General features: G+C 38.8%; 1 protein-coding gene across 1 annotated transcript in view; it reads right to left on the bottom strand.

Annotated features, from left to right (window-relative positions):
- CPE (carboxypeptidase E) overlaps positions 1 to 19,086 on the bottom strand; it is a 249,223-nt gene that overhangs the window by 106,864 nt on the left and 123,273 nt on the right. The window lies entirely within an intron of this gene.

Here is a 19,086-nt window from a genome sequence, read left to right as displayed (position 1 = left end):
TGTAATAACAATTTGACTTTATTTGGTTGTAGTGACTGTGAGTGCTTGATGGTGTATGTGTGTGTCACTTTATGTAATAACAATTTGACTTTATTTGGTTGAGGTTAGTGTGAGTGTTTATGTGTATGAGTGTGGGTGTTACTTTATATAATAACAATTCAGCTTTATTTTGGTTGTGGTTAGTGTGAGTTTTTATGTGTATGAGTGTGGGTGTTACTTTATATAATAACAATTCAGCTTTATTTTGATTGTGGTTAGTGTGAGTTTTTATGTGTATGAGTGTGGGTGTCACTTTATGTAATAACAATTCGGCTTTATTTTGGTTGTGGTTAGTGTGAGTGTTTATGTGTATGAGTGTGGGTGTCACTTTATGTAATAACAATTCAGCTTTATTTTGGTTGTGGTTAGTGTGAGTGTTTATGAGTATGAGTGTGGGTGTCACTTTATGTAATAACAATTCGGCTTTATTTTGGTTGTGGTTAGTGTGAGTGTTTATGTGTATGAGTGTGGGTGTCACTTTATGTAATAACAATTCTGCTTTATTTTGGTTGTCGTGAGTATGAGTGCTTGATGGTGTGTGTATGTGTGTGTGTGAGTGTCACTTTATGTAATAACAATTTGACTTTATTTGGTTGTAGTGAGTGTGAGTGCTTGATGGCGTATGTGTGTGTCACTTTATGTAATAACAATTTGACTTTATGTGGTTGTGGTTAGTGTGAGTGTTTATGTGTATGATTGTGGGTGTTACTTTATATAATAACAATTCAGCTTTATTTTAGTTGTGGTTAGTGTGAGTGTTTATGTGTATGAGTGTGGGTGTCACTTTATGTAATAACAATTCGGCTTTATTTTGGTTGTGGTTAGTGTGAGTGTTTATGTGTATGAGTGTGGGTGTCACTTTATGTAATAACAATTCGGCTTTATTTTGGTTGTGGTTAGTGTGAGTGTTTATGTGTATGAGTGTGGGTGTCACTTTATGTAATAACAATTCGGCTTTATTTTGGTTGTGGTTAGTGTGAGTGTTTATGTGTATGAGTGTGGGTGTCACTTTATGTAATAACAATTCAGCTTTATTTTGGTTGTGGTTAGTGTGAGTGTTTATGTGTATGAGTGTGGGTGTCACTTTATGTAATAACAATTCGGCTTTATTTTGGTTGTGGTTAGTGTGAGTGTTTATGTGTATGAGTGTGGGTGTCACTTTATGTAATAACAATTCGGCTTTATTTTGGTTGTGGTTAGTGTGAGTGTTTATGTGTATGAGTGTGGGTGTTACTTTATGTAATAACAATTCAGCTTTATTTTGGTTGTGGTTAGTGTGAGTGTTTATGTATATGAGTGTGGGTGTTACTTTATATAATAACAATTCAGCTTTATTGTGGTTGTGGTTAGTGTGAGTGTTTATGTGTATGAGTGTGGGTGTCACTTTATGTAATAACAATTCAGCTTTATTTTGGTTGTGGTTAGTGTGAGTGTTTATGTGTATGAGTGTGGGTGTCACTTTATGTAATAACAATTCAGCTTTATTTTGGTTGTGGTTAGTGTGAGTGTTTATGTGTGAGTGTGGGTGTCACTTTATGTAATAACAATTCGGCTTTATTTTGGTTGTGGTGAGTGTGAGTGTTTATGTGTATGAGTGTGGGTGTTACTTTATATAATAACAATTCAGCTTTATTTTGGTCTTGATGGAGTATGTGTGTGTGTGAGTGTCAGTTATATAATAACAATTCACTGTAATTTCCCCTATGGAAAGTTCACTACAAGTTGCATCGTGGAAAACAAAAAAAAAACATCATATATGAAAATAGTTGTTATCAAAAGCAATACAACAGTTTGTTTTTTTCCGGCACAGGACTTTAAAGGGGAATAAAAGTTGAAAATGAAACTATTATGATTCAGGATCCAGCATGCAATTATAAGAGACTTTACAATGCACTTTCTATAATCAAACTGGCTTTGTTCTCTTTGTATTCTTTGTTAAAAAGCATATTTAGGCTCAGGAGTAGTAATGCAATACTTAAAACTTGCTGGTCATAGGTGGATATGCAAATATGCCTATTTTCATTGGCTCACAAGGGGTGTTCAGCTAGGTCTCAATATTGCATTGGTGTTCTGGAGCTGACTTTGCAGGGGTTAAACACAGAGTTATAGGCAATAGTGCTATAACATGGTTTACATGTTTATGTCCCTTTAAGGTAGATATGTTAAAGGAGCATACAAGTGCTACAAAATACTTCATGATTCATGATTATTTTCTTATAATACCACAAAAGGGTTAAAGGGACATGATACACATTTTTTTCTTCCATGATTCAGATAGAACAGGCAATTTTATACAATTTTCCAAATTACTTCTATCAAATTTTCTTCGCTCTTTTTCAACTATGTTAAACATTTGTAAGAGCACTAGATGGCAGCACTATTTCCTGTCATGTAGTGCTCCAGACATGAGCACACTACCTATCTAGATATCACTTCAACAAAGAATACCATGAGAACAAAGAAAATGTTATCATAGAAGTAAACTATAAACTTTTTTTAAAATTGTATGCTCTGCCTGAATACCAAAATAAAATGTTTGGGTTTTATGCCCCTTTAAACCCTAAGGGGGATATTTATCAAAGGTCTGGCGGACCTGATCCGACAGTGCGAATCAGGTCCGCCAGACCTTGCTGAATGCGGAGAGCAATACGCTCTCTGTATTCAGCAATGCACTAGCAGCTCTTGTGAGCTACTGGTGCAACGCCGCCCCCTGCAGATTTGCGGCCAATCGGCCGCCAGCAGGGAGGTGTCAATCAACCCGATCGTACTTGATCAGGTTGATTTTTGGCGATGTGTGTCCGCCTGCTGAGAGCAGGCGGATAGGGTTATGGAGCTTATGGAACTGCGGCTCACCAGAAACACGGGCCCTTAACCTCCATCCGGAGCTTGATAGATAGGCCCCATAGTTAAATTCAGCTCCAGTGACTGGCATCTAATCACATACGCCTCAGCAGTCAGCTTGGCATTGGCAGTGAGTAGTTGTTTCAGGTATGTCTTTACCTTTGTAAGGGTTAAGCACATACTTCTAGACAAGAAATAGTGAAATAAGAAAATACTGTAACACATTAGAGCATTTCCTTATCACACATTTAGGTCCCTTTATTTCCACCAGAGTACCTGTTCCATAGAATAAACTGTTACATAAGAAAACATAATATGTATCTCAAATGTACAGTAGTGATCCTAACAGGTGCATTGTCTAGGAGCTAATTATACTTACACTAATGAGTCTGCTACTGTAATTGCAATTGCAGTATATGTTTATTGTAACGGATCTTTAGCTTATGTCCTCAGGGTATAAGTGCTTCTTTACATTCTTGGATATGGAAAACTACTCCTTCATATTACACTAGCAAACATGATGGGCACCTTTTAACATCCAACAAATTGCTGTTAAGATTGAAAGGGGCCATGAAATATTTTGAGATTATAGCATAAAATGTCAAATTGTTCATAGTTAAACAAAACTTGCAATATAAGTTTATTTTATTTTTTTTACCCCATTTTCTGTAATTTAATATGGATATTTTGTTGGTTTTCAAACTATGAAAATTAGAAGTGCAAACTGCAGACTTCACAAACTTAACCCTAAAACATATATTTCCCTAAGTGGCTTCATAGAAAATGATAAGATAAGGAACTTCAAAACAATGCAAGTTTTGCTAACAAAAGACAGGTATAAGCCTTGTCTAGTTTGGTAACAAGTCTCGATTGGCTCTTTCAAATGAGGGAGTTCAAAAACAATAGCAGCAAACAAGGGGCTCAATCACATATGCGGTGTCGCCCGCAAAAGCTGGTGTCGGCTATTTTTTGTTGGATGTTATAAAAACATATACGGCGCCGCATATAAATGTGGCACATATATTTCACCAGTCGCACGCTATTTTTACTCCCATAAACTAACATAAAACCGGCGTCGCAAGTAGGTATCAGATATTCAGTGAAAGGTGTTACGCAGCGAAAATGGTGAAATTTTCCTCCATTTTCACCTTGCCACACATAGGCTGGCGCAGCAAGCCTTGCGCTGAGTATATGAGCACCGTAACTCCCTGGAAGTTTCAAAAACACCTAACACATGTGAACGCATGCGCAATATCTACCTGTTAACCACCATCCCCCCGCCGCAATAATTAAATAAAATGAATTAACCCCCACATCGCAAAGTACCTAATAAAGTTATTAACCCCTTAATCCGCCACAAACCCAAAAGGCAAAGTATGTAATTACACTATTAACCCCTAATCTGCCAAACCCCACATTGCAAACTACCTATTAAAACTAAAAAAAACTAAATTGCCAACTCCCCACAATTCAATCTACCTAATTAACCTATTAACCCCTAAAAAGGCCATCCCCCCACAACGCAATCTACCTAATTAACCTATTGACCCTTACACCGCCATCCCCCACAATGCAAAGTATTAATCTAATCACTAAGCCCCCTAACCTAACAACCCCTAAATTAACCCAATTACATAAAATAAAAAAAAGACTATCTTACTACAAAATTAATTAAAAGTACCAAAATTTTAAAATCCTAAATTAACATTAAAATAAAAAATCCTAACAATACATAAAAAACTAAGAATAAATTAAACTAAAAAATTTAAGATTACAAAAATAAAAAAATCTAAGTTTACAGAAAAAAATAAACTAAATTATCCAAAATAAAAAAAATTAAACCTAATCTAATAGCCCTAATAAAACAAAAAAGCCACTCCAAAATGAAAACACCCTAATCTAAAACTAAACTACCAATAGCCATTAAAAGGGCCTTTTGTAGGGCATTGCCCTAAATTAAACAGCTCTTTTGCATAAAAAAAATACAAATTAACCCCAACAGTAAAACCCCTCACCCATTCAACGCCCCAAAATAAAAAAGACCTAACTCTAAAAAAATCTAATCTACCCATTGCCCCATAAGGGGCATTTGTATGGGCATTGTCCTTAAAATGGCAATAAGCTATTTTGCTGCCCAGTAAAAAATTAAAAAAGCCCTAATCCAAAACATCCATCGTGTTCTCCGGGCCAAAGAGGAAAAGGGCCATCCAAGCTGTTATCAGTGTCCTTGGCATGGGTAACTTTCACATCTGTGAGGGGACCATTAATGCAGAAAGATATGTATACATTTTGGAGCAACATATGCTGCCACCCAGATGTCGTCTTTCCAGGGACTTTCCTGCATTTTCCAGCAGGACAACGCCAAACCACATTCTGCCAAGATTACAAGCACATGATTGCATAAGCAGAGAGTGTGTGTGCTAGCATGACCTGCCTGCAGTCCTGACGTGTCTCCAAATGAGAATGTGTGGCGCATTATGAAGCACAAAAATAAGGCAACGAAGGCCCCGTACAGTTGTGCAGCTGAAGACATGCATGATTGATGAATGGGGGGAAATCCTGCTTTTTAAACTTAACCAACTGGTGTCTTCAGTGCCCAAACACTTAATAAGTGTTATAAAAAAGAAAAGGTGATGTTACACAGTGGTAAACAGTCGACTGTCCCAACTTTTTTGGAGTGTGTTACAGTCATCAGATTTGAAATGAGTGTATATTTTTAAAAATACATAAAATTCACAAAGTAAAACATCAAGTAATGTGTTAATATTGTGTTTTCAATATAGTACAGGGTGAACTGAATTTTTAAATTACTCTTTTTTTTTTTTTTTTTTTTTTTGCATTTCTCATACTGTAAAAACGTTTTCGGAATTGGGGTTATAATTATACAGCAAAATGCTGTGCTAATTAGCATACATGTGCATAAATAATTATACAACAAAACTCAGAAACTAAAGCTGCTTGCTGTGATTTTAAATGATCATTTGTTTGAAATCATATTCCAACACACTTTGCAGTTTCACCATACCAGGGTATTATTTCTATATTTATTCTTTTTATCTACATTGACTTAATCCTATAACATACTGGCCATATCTGTAAATACGAGTTGGGTGTCAACTCTATACATGACCCACTGACAATAGTTGTCAACATCTGAAAACTATTTTTAGGGAGACTTTGCAGCAGAACACACCCATTTATGGTTTGCATAGCTCCGCCCACTCAGAGAAACCCCCTCAAAACAAGCTCATTAAATACTAGTAGTATAATTTAGCCATATTATTGCTAAACATAATAGGAGAGTCAAATATAATATTGAATTATTCAGATGGAGCATGTCATTTTTAAATTCACTTCTACTATGAAATGTAGTTTATTCTCTTGGGTACCTTTGTTGAAAAGAATATGTACATATTCTCAGCAACAGCAATGCGCCACTGGTGATTGGTGGCTAAGCATATTTGCTTAGCCAAGCATATTTGTCATCACCAGATGTGCTCAGCTAGCTCCCAGTCATCACCAGATTTGCTAAGCTAGCTTCCAGTAGTGTATTGCTGCACTAAAGATTATGTTAACTATCACCTAGATTTAGAGTTCTGCGTTAGCCATCAAAAGCAGCGTTAAGGGGTCCTAACCCTGCTTTTTACCGCCGGCTGGTATTTAGAGTCAGGCAGGAAAGGGTCTACCGCTCACTTCCCTATCGCGATTCCAGGCTACCGCAGATCCCCTTATGCCAATTGCGTATCCTATCTTTTCAATGGGATCTGCCTAACGCCAGTATTTGGAGTCTTGGGAGAAGTGAGCGGTAGACCCTCTACCGACAAGACTCCTACCGACAAAAAAAAATCAGTAGTTAAGAGCTTTATGGGCTAACGCGGGAATATAAAGCTCTTAACTACTGTGCTCTAAAGTACACTAACACCCATAAATTACCTATGTACCCCTAAACCGAGGCCCCCCATATCGCCGCCACTATAATAAAAATATTTAATTGTAACTTAGGTTAGGATTTATTTTACAGGTAATTTTGTACTTATTTTAAATAGGTAGCTATTAAATAGTTATTAACTATTTAATAGCTATTGTACCTAGTTAAAATAAATACAAAGTTGCCTGTAAAATAAATATAAATCCTAAAATAGCTACAATGTAATTATTAGTTTTTATTGTAGCTATATTAGGGTTTATTTGATAGGTAAGTATTTAGTTTTAAATAGGATTAATTTAGTTAATTTTAGGAATATTATTTAGTTTAATTAAAATTATATTTAATTTAGGGGGGTGTTAGGGTTAGGGTTAGACTTAGGTTTAGGGGTTAAAAACTTTATTATAGTAGCGGCGACGGTGCGGGCGGGAGATTAGGGGTTAATAATTGTAGGTAGGTGGCGGCGATGTTAGGGAGGGCAGATTAGGGGTTAATACTATTTATTCTAGTGTTTGCGAGGCGGGAGTGCGGTCGGCAGATTAGGGGTTAATAAGTGTAGTTAGGTAGCGGCGACGTTGGGGGGGGCAGATTAGGGGTTAATAAATATAATATTGGTGTCGGCGATGTTAGGGACAGCAGATTAGGGGTTCATAGGTATAATGTAGGTTGTGGCAGTGTCCGGAGCGGCAGATTAGGGGTTAATAATATAATGCAGGTGTCAGCGATAGCGGGGGCGGCAGATTAGGGGTTAATATGTGTAAGGTTAGGGGTGTTTAGACTCGGAGTTAATGTTAGGGTGTTAGGTGTAGACTTAGAGAGTTTCTCCCCATAGGAAACAATTGGGCTGCGTTAGGAGCTGAACGCAGCTTTTTTGCAGTTGTTAGGTTTTTTTCCAGCCCAAAATGCCCCATTGTTTCCTATGTGGATATCGTGCACAAGCACGTTTTCCCAGCTTACCGCTACCGTAAGCAACACTGGTATTGAGGTTTGAAGTGGGGCTAAATTAGGCTCAACGCATCCTTTTTTGAGCCTAACGCAGCCCCTCAGACAACTCTAAATACCAGCATTGTTGGAAGGGTGCGTTGGGAAAAAAAGCAGCGTTAGCTACGCTGGTTTTTACCGACAAAACTCTAAATCTAGCGGTATGTGTTTAATCCATTTGCAGAGGTTAAACAGATGGTCATATGTAAGCAATAGTACAATAATAAAATTGCTCTAATAAATTAGATGATTTTCTTTTTGCACTGTTATAGCCTTTAATACAGGTTAACTCATCAAGCTCCTTATGACCTCCCTTACTCTCAATGACAAATAATAGTAATAACACACTGTGGGGGACGTTAAGAATGCCTGGCATAAGCAGAAGGCTATCCTACAAACCTATACTTTTAGGAAATATCGGGCAGACTTGCTGGGCCTATGGCTCTTGTCTGCCGTTAAAATCTATGTTTCTATGACATAACTAGCATAGGAAGAATATCTTTACATCAAGTAACAAAATAAGCAAGCAACCCTTCAGCATCTGTAAAGCTGGACATTACAAAGAATATAGGCGTCTCAGTTATACTACCCCAGTATGTTTGACCTGCTAGCTACCGTTTTGGGGCTGCTGGAATAAAAAACAATATATGTAGATATACTGAGGATTTTCTTTTTTTTTTTTTTTTTACTTTTGCTAAAACCCTATTGAAAGTTTCACAAGTAGGTGGCATTTAATGAGGTAAATAGTCACTTTTGATCTTTGCTACAGCAGTGATTTTGTACAGCAGGTAATTAGATCCAGAAATGCCTTAGTAAATCTGGATATTTTTTTGGTATGTTCTCTGAATTCCAGTCCAAGCACATTAAGAGACTGATGTCTTAAGCCCCTGCTAAGCAACGCCTCAGTGTATAACTGGTGGAAATTACACTTTCCAAACTGTGCAACACTATTGAGATGCCTTGCTTCATCAACCCGTGTCTCCTACCCTCCCTGGTATTATACAGTATATTACATGGCTTCCTCTTACCAGACACCTGTGCGCATACTTCAACATAACAGAAGATCACAGATAAGATTTTAGAAAAACTTACAGAGTAATAGAGTAAAATTGAAAGCCACAGCGACCTCTGTGATAGAAGTACTGAACTGCACACAATTGGCTAGATTACAAGTTTTGCGTTACGGTTTTAACGCTGAAAAAATGGCCATTTCAGTGTAAAAACAGTAACACAGCCAATAGAGTCATGTCGGTATAGCTATACCGCAAGCATTTTAGCCTGTAACGCAACGTCAATCCTGCACTCAAAAAAATTATGTTTTTGTGTGGGATTTCCATAGCGCAGGTATTACAGGTTGTGCGGTAAGGCTAAAATACTTGTGTTACAGCCTATACCGACACAATCCATACCACCATCTGAGAGCAGTAGTTATGGATTTTGTGTAACAAAAATGTTTCACAAAACTCATAACTAAAATGTTACAAAGTACACTATCACCCATAAACTACCTATTAACCCCTAAACCGAGGCCCTCCCTCTTCGCAAACACTATTTAAAACTTATTAACCCCTAATCTGCTGCCCGCCCACATCCCCGCAACTATAATAAAGTTATTAACTCCTATTCGCCACTCCCCGACACCTTCGCCACTAACTAAACCTATTAACCCCTAAACCGCCAGCCCCCCACATCGCCACTACTAAATCAACCTTTTAACCCCTAAACTGCCCGCTCCCCCACATCGCCACTAATAAATTAAACTATTAACCATTAAACCTATCACCCCCTAACTTTAAATTAAAATTACAATATCCCTATCTTAAAATAAATAAAAACTTACCTGTGAAATTTAAAAAAAGTTTAAACTAACAATTAACCTAACATAACTATTATACTAAATTATTATACTAAAATTAAAATAACTACTAATTAAAAAAACTAAATTACACATTAAAAAAAACTAACACTACTAAAACAATTTAAGTCTAAAATTACAAAAAATAAAAAATACTAAATTACGAAAAATAACAAACACTAAATTACGAAAAATAAATTATGAAATTATCAAAAATAAAAACAATTACACCTAATCTAATAGCCCTATAAAAATAAAAAAGCCCCCCTAAAATAAAAACACCCCCTAGCTGACAATAAACTACCAATAGCCCTTAAAAGAGCCTTTTGTAGGGCATTGCGCTAAAGAAATCAGCTCTTTTACCTTGAAAAAAAATACAAAGACCCCCCAACAGTAAAACCCACCACCCAACCAACCCCCCAAAATAAAAAACCTAACTCTAACAAATACCTAAGCTACCTATTGCCCTGAAAAGGGCATTTCCCTTAAAAGGGCATTCAGCTCTTTTACATTGCCCTGAAAAGAAAATTCAGCTGTTTTAAAAAAGCCCAAACCCTAAACTAAAAAAAAAAAAACACCCAAAAAAAGTTAAATAAACCTAACACTAACCCCTAAAGATCCACTCACAGTTTCTGAAGTCCGGACATCCATCCTCATTCAGGCGGCGAGAAGTCTTCATCCAGGCGGCATCTTCTATCTCCATCCAGGCAACATCTTCTATCTTCATTCAGGCGGTATCTTCTATCTTCATCCCGGCGGCGTCTTCTATTGGCTGTTAAAATCAGCCAATAGGATAAAAGCTAATAAAATTCTATTGGCTATTCAAATCTGCCAATAGAATTTCAGTAGCTCTCATCCTTTTGGCTGATTTGAATTTGAAGAATCAAATCAGCCAATAGGAATGCAAGGGATGCCATTTTGAAAAGGCTCCCTTGCATTGAAGTTCCAGTGTACAGAGGTGACCGTATGAAGAGGACGCTCCGCATGTCTTCAAGGATGGATCCGCTCCGCGCCCCCGGGATGAAGATAGAAGATGCCGCCGGGATGAAGATAGAAGATGCTGCCTGGATGAAGACTTTTCGCTGCCTGGATGAGGATGGATGTCCAGAATTCAGAAACTGTGAGTGGATCTTCGGGGGTTAGTGTTATTTTTTTTTTTACTTTTTTGGAGTGGGGTTTTTTTAAGATTAGGGTGTGGGCTTTTTTTAAAAGAGCTGAATGCCCTTTTCGGGGCAATGTAAAAGAGCTGAATGCCCTTTTCAGGGCAATGCCCATACAAATGCCCTTTTCAGGTTTTTGTTAGAGTTAGGTTTTTTATTTGGGGGGTTGGTTGGGTGGAGGGTCTTACTGTTGGGGGGTCTTTGTATTTTTTTCAAGTTAAAAGAGCTGATTTATTTAGGGCAATGCCCTACAAAAGGCCCTTTTAAGGGCTATTGGTAGTTTATTGTAGGCTAGGGGGTGTTTTTATTTTGGGGGGCTTTTATATTTTTATAGGGCTATTAGATTAGGTGTAATTGTTTTTATTTTTAATAATTTAGTTTGTTATTTTTCGGAATTTAGTATTTTGTTGTAATTTTAGACTTAAATTGTTTTATTAGTGTTAGTATTTTTTAATGTGTAATTTAGTTTTTTTAATTGGTAATTATTTTAATTTTAGTATAATAGCTTAGTATAATAGTTATGTTAGGTTAATTTATAGTTTAAACTTAGGTTTTTTTAATTTCACAGGTAAGTTTTTAATTATTTTAAGGGATATTGTAATTTTAATTTAAAGTTAGGTGGTTGTTAGTATTAGGGGTTAATAGTTTAATTTATTTTTTTGCGATGTGGGGGGATGGCGGTTTAGGGGTTAATAGGTTTATTTAGTGGCGGTGATGTGGAAGGCCAGAGGTTTAGGGGTTAATAACTTTTATTAGTGGAGACGATGTCGGAGAGTGGCGGAATAGGGGTTATTAACTTTTATTAGTGGCAGCGATGTCAGGAGCGGCAGATTAGGGGTTAATAACTTTATTTCAATGTCGGCGGCGGCAGATTATGGGTGTTTAGACTTTTGGTTTATGTTTAAAATTAACATTTTTTTCCCCATAGACATCAATGGGGTTGCTTTACGGCGATCGCCATTCTGCACTTCAGGTATTATTATTTTTTCTAACACCTTCTCCTGATTGATGTCTATGGGGAAAGCATGCACAAGCACGTATTCTCAGCCCTTGGATTTTGTATGGTATGGAGCTTATTCCCACCATATCGCACACACAAGGAGGCTTTTCAAAAACTTGTAATGGCAGCGCTATTGAGGGTGAAATAACGCAACTTTTGTTGCATTCGTATCGCACCCTCTATAGCGCAAAACACATAATCTAGGTAAATATTGATATAATAAGTACCAGCTGAACTGAACATGGGACAAGAAGTAAAAAACGGGACAGTTGGCAATATTTGACAGGCATTATGTATGTGAGTTCACCACTCACACATGCTTCAAGTGTCTTTTTCCCAATTGTATTTTTTTTTTTCATGTTATATTTTGCAGATTGCCCCAGCTGGTGTAGTTTTATAAAAGGACTCTGAAATAACCATAAATGTGACAGCTGTTACAGGACTAATTGATATTACTCATAGTAAATGGTTCTCTGCTACGTGTATTCACTCTTATTGCAGGGCTGAAAACGTCTCATTGTCCACTAGACCAGACTTATACAAAATTGTATTGGACATATAGACACAGATACTTTGGCTGCAGATAAGAACCAGAAGGCCCATTGAGTCTGCTCATCGTTGCACAGAATGATCATGTGTGTGTGTGTATATATATATATATATATATATATATATAAATTTAAATAACTTTTATTTGTAAATCATTGTACTAGTACATGAACTGATAAAAAATAAATGTGTGATGCTAGGATTGTGCAGTATGTTTTAATATTAAATAGACAAATCAATACACCACATTCTCTTAGGAAAGAATTCACTGCAGAATGATCGAATACATGTAGAAATCCTATTGGCTGTAAACAGTTTATCCAATTGATGTGTCATTGAAAGGTTTTGTTTATTCAATGGACTCAGCCTCCACTCTCTCATAAACTTCATCAATAGGCACTTCATGCACATTAGAAGACATATTTTTCTTTATACAGCATTATTGTAGCACCATGAATCAATTCTGTTATTTCTATTATTAGTGCTTCACATTTTATCTTGCTGGTTCCATGAATAACAGCTAAAAACATTGATTCAACTGGAGTGCACAGTTCCAGCATTAATACAAGAGAAGCCGATAAAGCCAGCATTGTGACAGCTGTATCTCTGCCTTGCTGTGTTTGCTATGAAAACAGATCAATTGCTATTTAGAGGCAAAGCCCAAGTTGTGTCAAAAACAGCAGAAATAATTTGCATTGTAAATGAAAAGAAATTGACTGAACTAATATCCTTTTTAAAAATGGAAATGAACTGTTTTTGCTTATTGGTAAACTGATGTTTTTAATCTCAGCAGTGTAATAAGGAACGATGTATTTAAAGGGATATAAAGGAAGACTAATAAAATGCTGGAATGTGCTAGAACTTTTCATTGTTGCATTTTGCTTCAAATGAGCTGTTGCCAGAGGGAGGAAGAGTCAGTTCTGCAGTCAGCGTGGCCTTCCTGGGCACAGAAAAGTTCCAGTTGCAAGGAGACTCCAGTTTTCATCAGCACCACTCCAGTGGACAGAGTCCGTAGTGCAAACTTGTGGGTCACATCCCGATTAGGGTACCTCCAGGAGCCTTCAGTGATGTTATCTCTGGCAGACATCCTAGTAACACAGATGGAATTTGTATCCTGGGAAGTCTGTTTATTAAAGTACCAGTAAATAATCAACAAATGAATGATAAAAGGACAATGCAATAGCACTTAGTCTGAACTTCAAATGAGTAGTAGATTTTTTTTCTGACAAATTTCAAAGTTATGTCTAATTAGACTCCCCCTGTATCATGTGACAGCCACCAGCCAATCACAAATGCATATACATATATTCAGTGAATTCTTGGACATGCTCAGTAGGAGCTGGCGATTAAAAAAAGAGTAAATATAAAGAGACTGTGCATATTTTGTTAATGGAAGTTAATTGGAAAGTTGTTTAGAACTGCATGCTCTATTTGAATCATGAACGTTTCATTTTGACTTGAGTGTCCCTTTAAAGGAACTGCAGGAGTATAAATAGCACTTCTTATCTAACTCAAGGAGTCATAAACCAATAAAAACTCCCCTTCCTAAGACTCTAATCAATTAGCAGCCAGGAAATCTAGATTTCAGGAATTATGACCAATTAGCAGCCTGATGGTAAGCCAGCCAATAGCAAAGTCCACTGCAACAGTTCTTGGTTGGTCAGAAGCTCGACTTTAAATGGCTAAAACAAAACTATTAGTGCTGCAGAATCTGTTGGCACTCTACAAATAACCAATAATAATAACTAATCAAACACTGTAAGATATACCTCCAGACTGGCAATTAAGTGCTTGTCCAGAGCTAAGCCAATCAGGAGCAGCATATGTAGATATCTACCAATCACTAATCCAGGATCAGCATAGTTCTGTTGAAGCAATAGTGCAATAGGACAATGCTCTGGCACATCAGAGCATTGTCTTATTGCTCCTTTTTATCCTTTTAACACACACTCAATAAAAGGAACTTTAAAAGTATTCAAAATGGCTTATTTTTCTCTGCATAATGGCCACATCTAACCACAGATGGTTCTAGACCATAGCACTTGTGGAGGTTATTATAAAAACATAATTTATGCTTACCTGATAAATTTGTTTCTCTTGTAGTGTATCCAGTCCACGGATCATCCATTACTTATGGGATATTAACTCCTCCCCAACAGGAAGTGCAAGAGGATTCACCCAGCAGAGCTGCTATATAGCTCCTCCCCTAACTGCCATTACCAGTCATTCGACCGAAAACATGCAGAGAAAGGAAAACCATAGGGTGCAGTGGTGACTGTAGTTTAATGGAAAAATTACCTGCCTTAAAGTGACAGGGCGGGCCGTGGACTGGATACACTACAAGAGAAACAAATTTATCAGGTAAGCATAAATTATGTTTTCTCTTGTTAAGTGTATCCAGTCCACGGATCATCCATTACTTATGGGATACCAATACCAAAGCTAAAGTACACGGATGACGGGAGGGACAGGCAGGCTCTTTATACGGAAGGAACCACTGCCTGAAGAACCTTTCTCCCAAAAACAGCCTCCGAAGAAGCAAAAGTGTCAAATTTGGAAAATTTGGAAAAAGTATGAAGAGAAGACCAAGTTGCAGCCTTGCAAATCTGTTCAACAGAAGCCTCATTCTTAAAGGCCCAAGTGGAAGCCACAGCTCTAGTAGAATGTGCTGTAATTCTTTCAGGAGGCTGCTGTCCAGCAGTCTCATAGGCTAACCGTATTATGCTACGAAGCCAAAAGGAGAGAGAGGTAGCCGAAGCTTTTTGACCTCTCCTCTGACCAGAATAAACGACAAACAGGGAAGACGTTTGTCGAAAATCCTTAGTTGCCTGTAGATAAAATTTCAGGGCACGGACTACATCTAGATTGTGTAGCAGACGTTCCTTTTTCGAAGAAGGATTAGGACACAAAGATGGAACCACAATCTCTTGATTGATATTCCTGTTAGTGACCACCTTAGGTAGGAACCCAGGTTTAGTACGCAGAACTACCTTGTCTGAATGAAAAATCAGATAAGGAGAATCACAATGTAAGGCAGATAACTCAGAGACTCTTCGAGCCGAGGTAATCGCCATTAAAAACAGAACTTTCCAAGATAACAACTTGATATCAATGGAATGAAGGGGTTCAAACGGAACCCCCTGTAAAACATTAAGAACTAAGTTCAAACTCCATGGTGGAGCAACAGTTTTAAACACAGGCTTGATCCTAGCTAAAGCCTGACAAAAAGCTTGAACGTCCGGAACTTCTGACAGACGTTTGTGTAAAAGAATGGACAGAGCTGAAATCTGTCCCTTTAAGGAACTAGCGGATAAACCCTTTTCTAAACCTTCTTGTAGAAAAGACAATATCCTCGGAATCCTAACCTTACTCCATGAGTAACTTTTGGATTCACACCAATATAAGTATTTGCGCCATATCTTATGGTAAATCTTTCTGGTAACAGGCTTCCTAGCCTGTATTAAGGTATCAATAACTGACTCAGAAAAACCACGTTTTGATAAAATCAAGCGTTCAATTTCCAAGCAGTCAGCTTCAGAGAAATTAGATTTTGATGTTTGAAGGGACCCTGGATCAGAAGGTCCTGTTTCAGAGGTAGCGACCAAGGTGGACAGGATGACATGTCCACTAGATCTGCATACCAAGTCCTGCGTGGCCATGCAGGCGCTATTAGAATCACTGATGCTCTCTCCTGTTTGATTCTGGCAATCAATCGAGGAAGCATCGGGAAGGGTGGAAACACATAAGCCATCCCGAAGGTCCAAGGTGCTGTCAAAGCATCTATCAGAACCGCTCCCGGATCCCTGGATCTGGACCCGTAACGAGGAAGCTTGGTGTTCTGTCGAGACGCCATGAGATCTATCTCTGGTTTGCCCCAACGTCGAAGTATTTGGGCAAAGACCTCCGGATGAAGTTCCCACTCCCCCGGATGAAAAGTCTTACGACTTAAGAAATCCGCCTCCCAGTTCTCCACTCCCGGGATGTGGATTGCTGACAGGTGGCAAGAGTGAGACTCTGCCCAGCGAATTATCTTTGATACTTCCATCATTGCTAGGGAGCTTCTTGTCCCTCCCTGATGGTTGATGTAAGCTACAGTCGTGATGTTGTCCGACTGAAACCTGATGAACCCCCGAGTTGTTAACTGGGGCCAAGCCAGAAGGGCATTGAGAACTGCTCTCAATTCCAGAATGTTTATTGGTAGGAGACTCTCCTCCTGATTCCATTGTCCCTGAGCCTTCAGAGAATTCCAGACAGCGCCCCAACCTAGTAGGCTGGCGTCTGTTGTTACAATTGTCCAGTCCGGCCTGCTGAATGGCATCACCCTGGACAGATGTGGCCGAGAAAGCCACCATAGAAGAGAATTTCTGTTCTCTTGATCCAGATTCAGAGTAGGGGACAAGTCTGAGTAATCCCCATTCCACTGACTTAGCATGCACAATTGCAGCGGTCTGAGATGTAGGCGTGCAAAGGGTACTATGTCCATTGCTGCTACCATTAAGCCGATCACCTCCATGCATTGAGCTACTGACAGGTATGAAGGACACGGCATGCATTTTGAAGCTTTGTTAACCTGTCTTCTGTCAGGTAAATCTTCATTTCTACAGAATCTATAAGAGTCCCCAAGAAGGGGAATGAAGGACACGGCATGCATTTTGAAGCTTTGTTAACCTGTCTTCTGTCAGGTAAATCTTCATTTCTACAGAATCTATAAGAGTCCCCAAGAAGGGAACTCTTGTGAGTGGAAAGAGAGAACTCTTCTTTTCGTTCACCTTCCATCCATGCGACCTTAGAAATGCCAGTACTAACTCTGTATGAGACTTGGCAGTTTGAAAGCTTGAAGCTTGTATCAGAATGTCGTCTAGGTACGGATCTACCGCAATTCCTCGCGGTCTTAGTACCGCCAGAAGAGCACCCAGAACCTTTGTGAAGATTCTCAGAGCCGTAGCCAATCCGAATGGAAGAGCTACAAACTGGTAATGCCTGTCTAGAAAGGCAAACCTTAGATACCGGTAATGATCTTTGTGAATCGGTATGTGAAGGTAAGCATCCTTTAAATCCACTGTGGTCATGTACTGACCCTTTTGGATCATGGGTAAAATTGTCCGAATAGTTTCCATTTTGAACGATGGAACTCTTAGGAATTTGTTTAGGATCTTTAAATCCAAGATTGGCCTGAAAGTTCCCTCTTTTTTGGGAACCACAAACAGATTTGAGTAAAACCCTTGTCCTTGTTCCGACTGCGGAACCGGATGGATCACTCCCATTAATAAAATATCTTGTACGCAGCGTAGAAACGCCTCTTTCTTTATTTGGTTTGTTGACAACCTTGACAGATGAAATCTCCCTCTTGGGGGAGAGAATTTGAAGTCTAGAAGGTATCCCTGAGATATGATCTCTAACGCCCAGGGATCCTGGACATCTCTTGCCCAAGCCTGGGCGAAGAGAGAAAGTCTGCCCCCCACTAGATCCGTTCCCGGATCGGGGGCCCTCGATTCATGCTGTCTTAGGGGCAGCAGCAGGTTTCCTGGCCTGCTTGCCCTTGTTCCAGGACTGGTTAGGTCTCCAGCCTTGTCTGTAGCGAGCAACAGCTCCTTCCTATTTTGGTGCAGAGGAAGTTGATGCTGCTCCTGCTTTGAAATTACGAAAGGAACGAAAATTAGACTGTCTAGCCTTAGGTTTGGCTCTGTCTTGAGGCAGGGCATGGCCTTTACCTCCTGTAATGTCAGCGATAATTTCTTTCAACCCGGGCCCGAATAAGGTCTGCCCTTTGAAAGGTATATTAAGCAATTTAGATTTAGAAGTAACGTCAGCTGACCAGGATTTTAGCCACAGTGCTCTGCGTGCCTGAATGGCGAATCCGGAATTCTTAGCCGTAAGTTTAGTTAAATGTACTACGGCATCTGAAATAAATGAGTTAGCTAACTTAAGGGCTTTAAGCTTGTGTGTAATCTCATCTAATGGAGCTGATTCAAGTGTCTCTTCCAGAGACTCAAACCAAAATGCTGCTGCAGCCGTGACAGGCGCAATGCATGCAAGAGGTTGCAATATAAAACCTTGTTGAACAAACATTTTCTTAAGGTAACCCTCTAACTTTTTATCCATTGGATCTGAAAAGGCACAGCTATCCTCCACCGGGATAGTGGTACGCTTAGCTAAAGTAGAAACTGCTCCCTCCACCTTAGGGACCGTTTGCCATAAGTCCCGTGTGGTGGCGTCTATTGGAAACATCTTTCTAAATATCGGAGGGGGTGAGAACGGCACACCGGGTCTATCCCACTCCTTAGTAACAATTTCAGTAAGTCTCTTAGGTATAGGAAAAACGTCAGTACTCGCCGGTACCGCAAAATATTTATCCAACCTACACATTTTCTCTGGTATTGCAACTGTGTTACAATCATTCAGAGCCGCTAACACCTCCCCTAGTAATACACGGAGGTTTTCCAGCTTAAATTTAAAATTTGAAATATCTGAATCCAGTTTGTTTGGATCAGAACCGTCACCGGCAGAATGAAGCTCTCCGTCCTCATGTTCTGCAAATTGTGACGCAGTGTCTGACATGGCCCTAATATTATCAGCGCACTCTGTTCTCACCCCAGAGTGATCACGCTTACCTCTTAGTTCTGGTAATTTAGCCAAAACTTCAGTCAAAACTTCAGTCATAACAGTAGCCATATCCTGTAATGTGATTTGTAATGGCCGCCCAGATGTACTCGGCGCTACAATATCACGCACCTCC

Source organism: Bombina bombina, chromosome 2 (genome assembly GCF_027579735.1).
Source record: "Bombina bombina isolate aBomBom1 chromosome 2, aBomBom1.pri, whole genome shotgun sequence".
Lineage (NCBI taxonomy): Eukaryota > Metazoa > Chordata > Amphibia > Anura > Bombinatoridae > Bombina > Bombina bombina.
The sequence above is the reverse complement of the archived record's forward strand: the minus strand, read 5'-3'. Positions and strand labels throughout refer to the sequence as shown.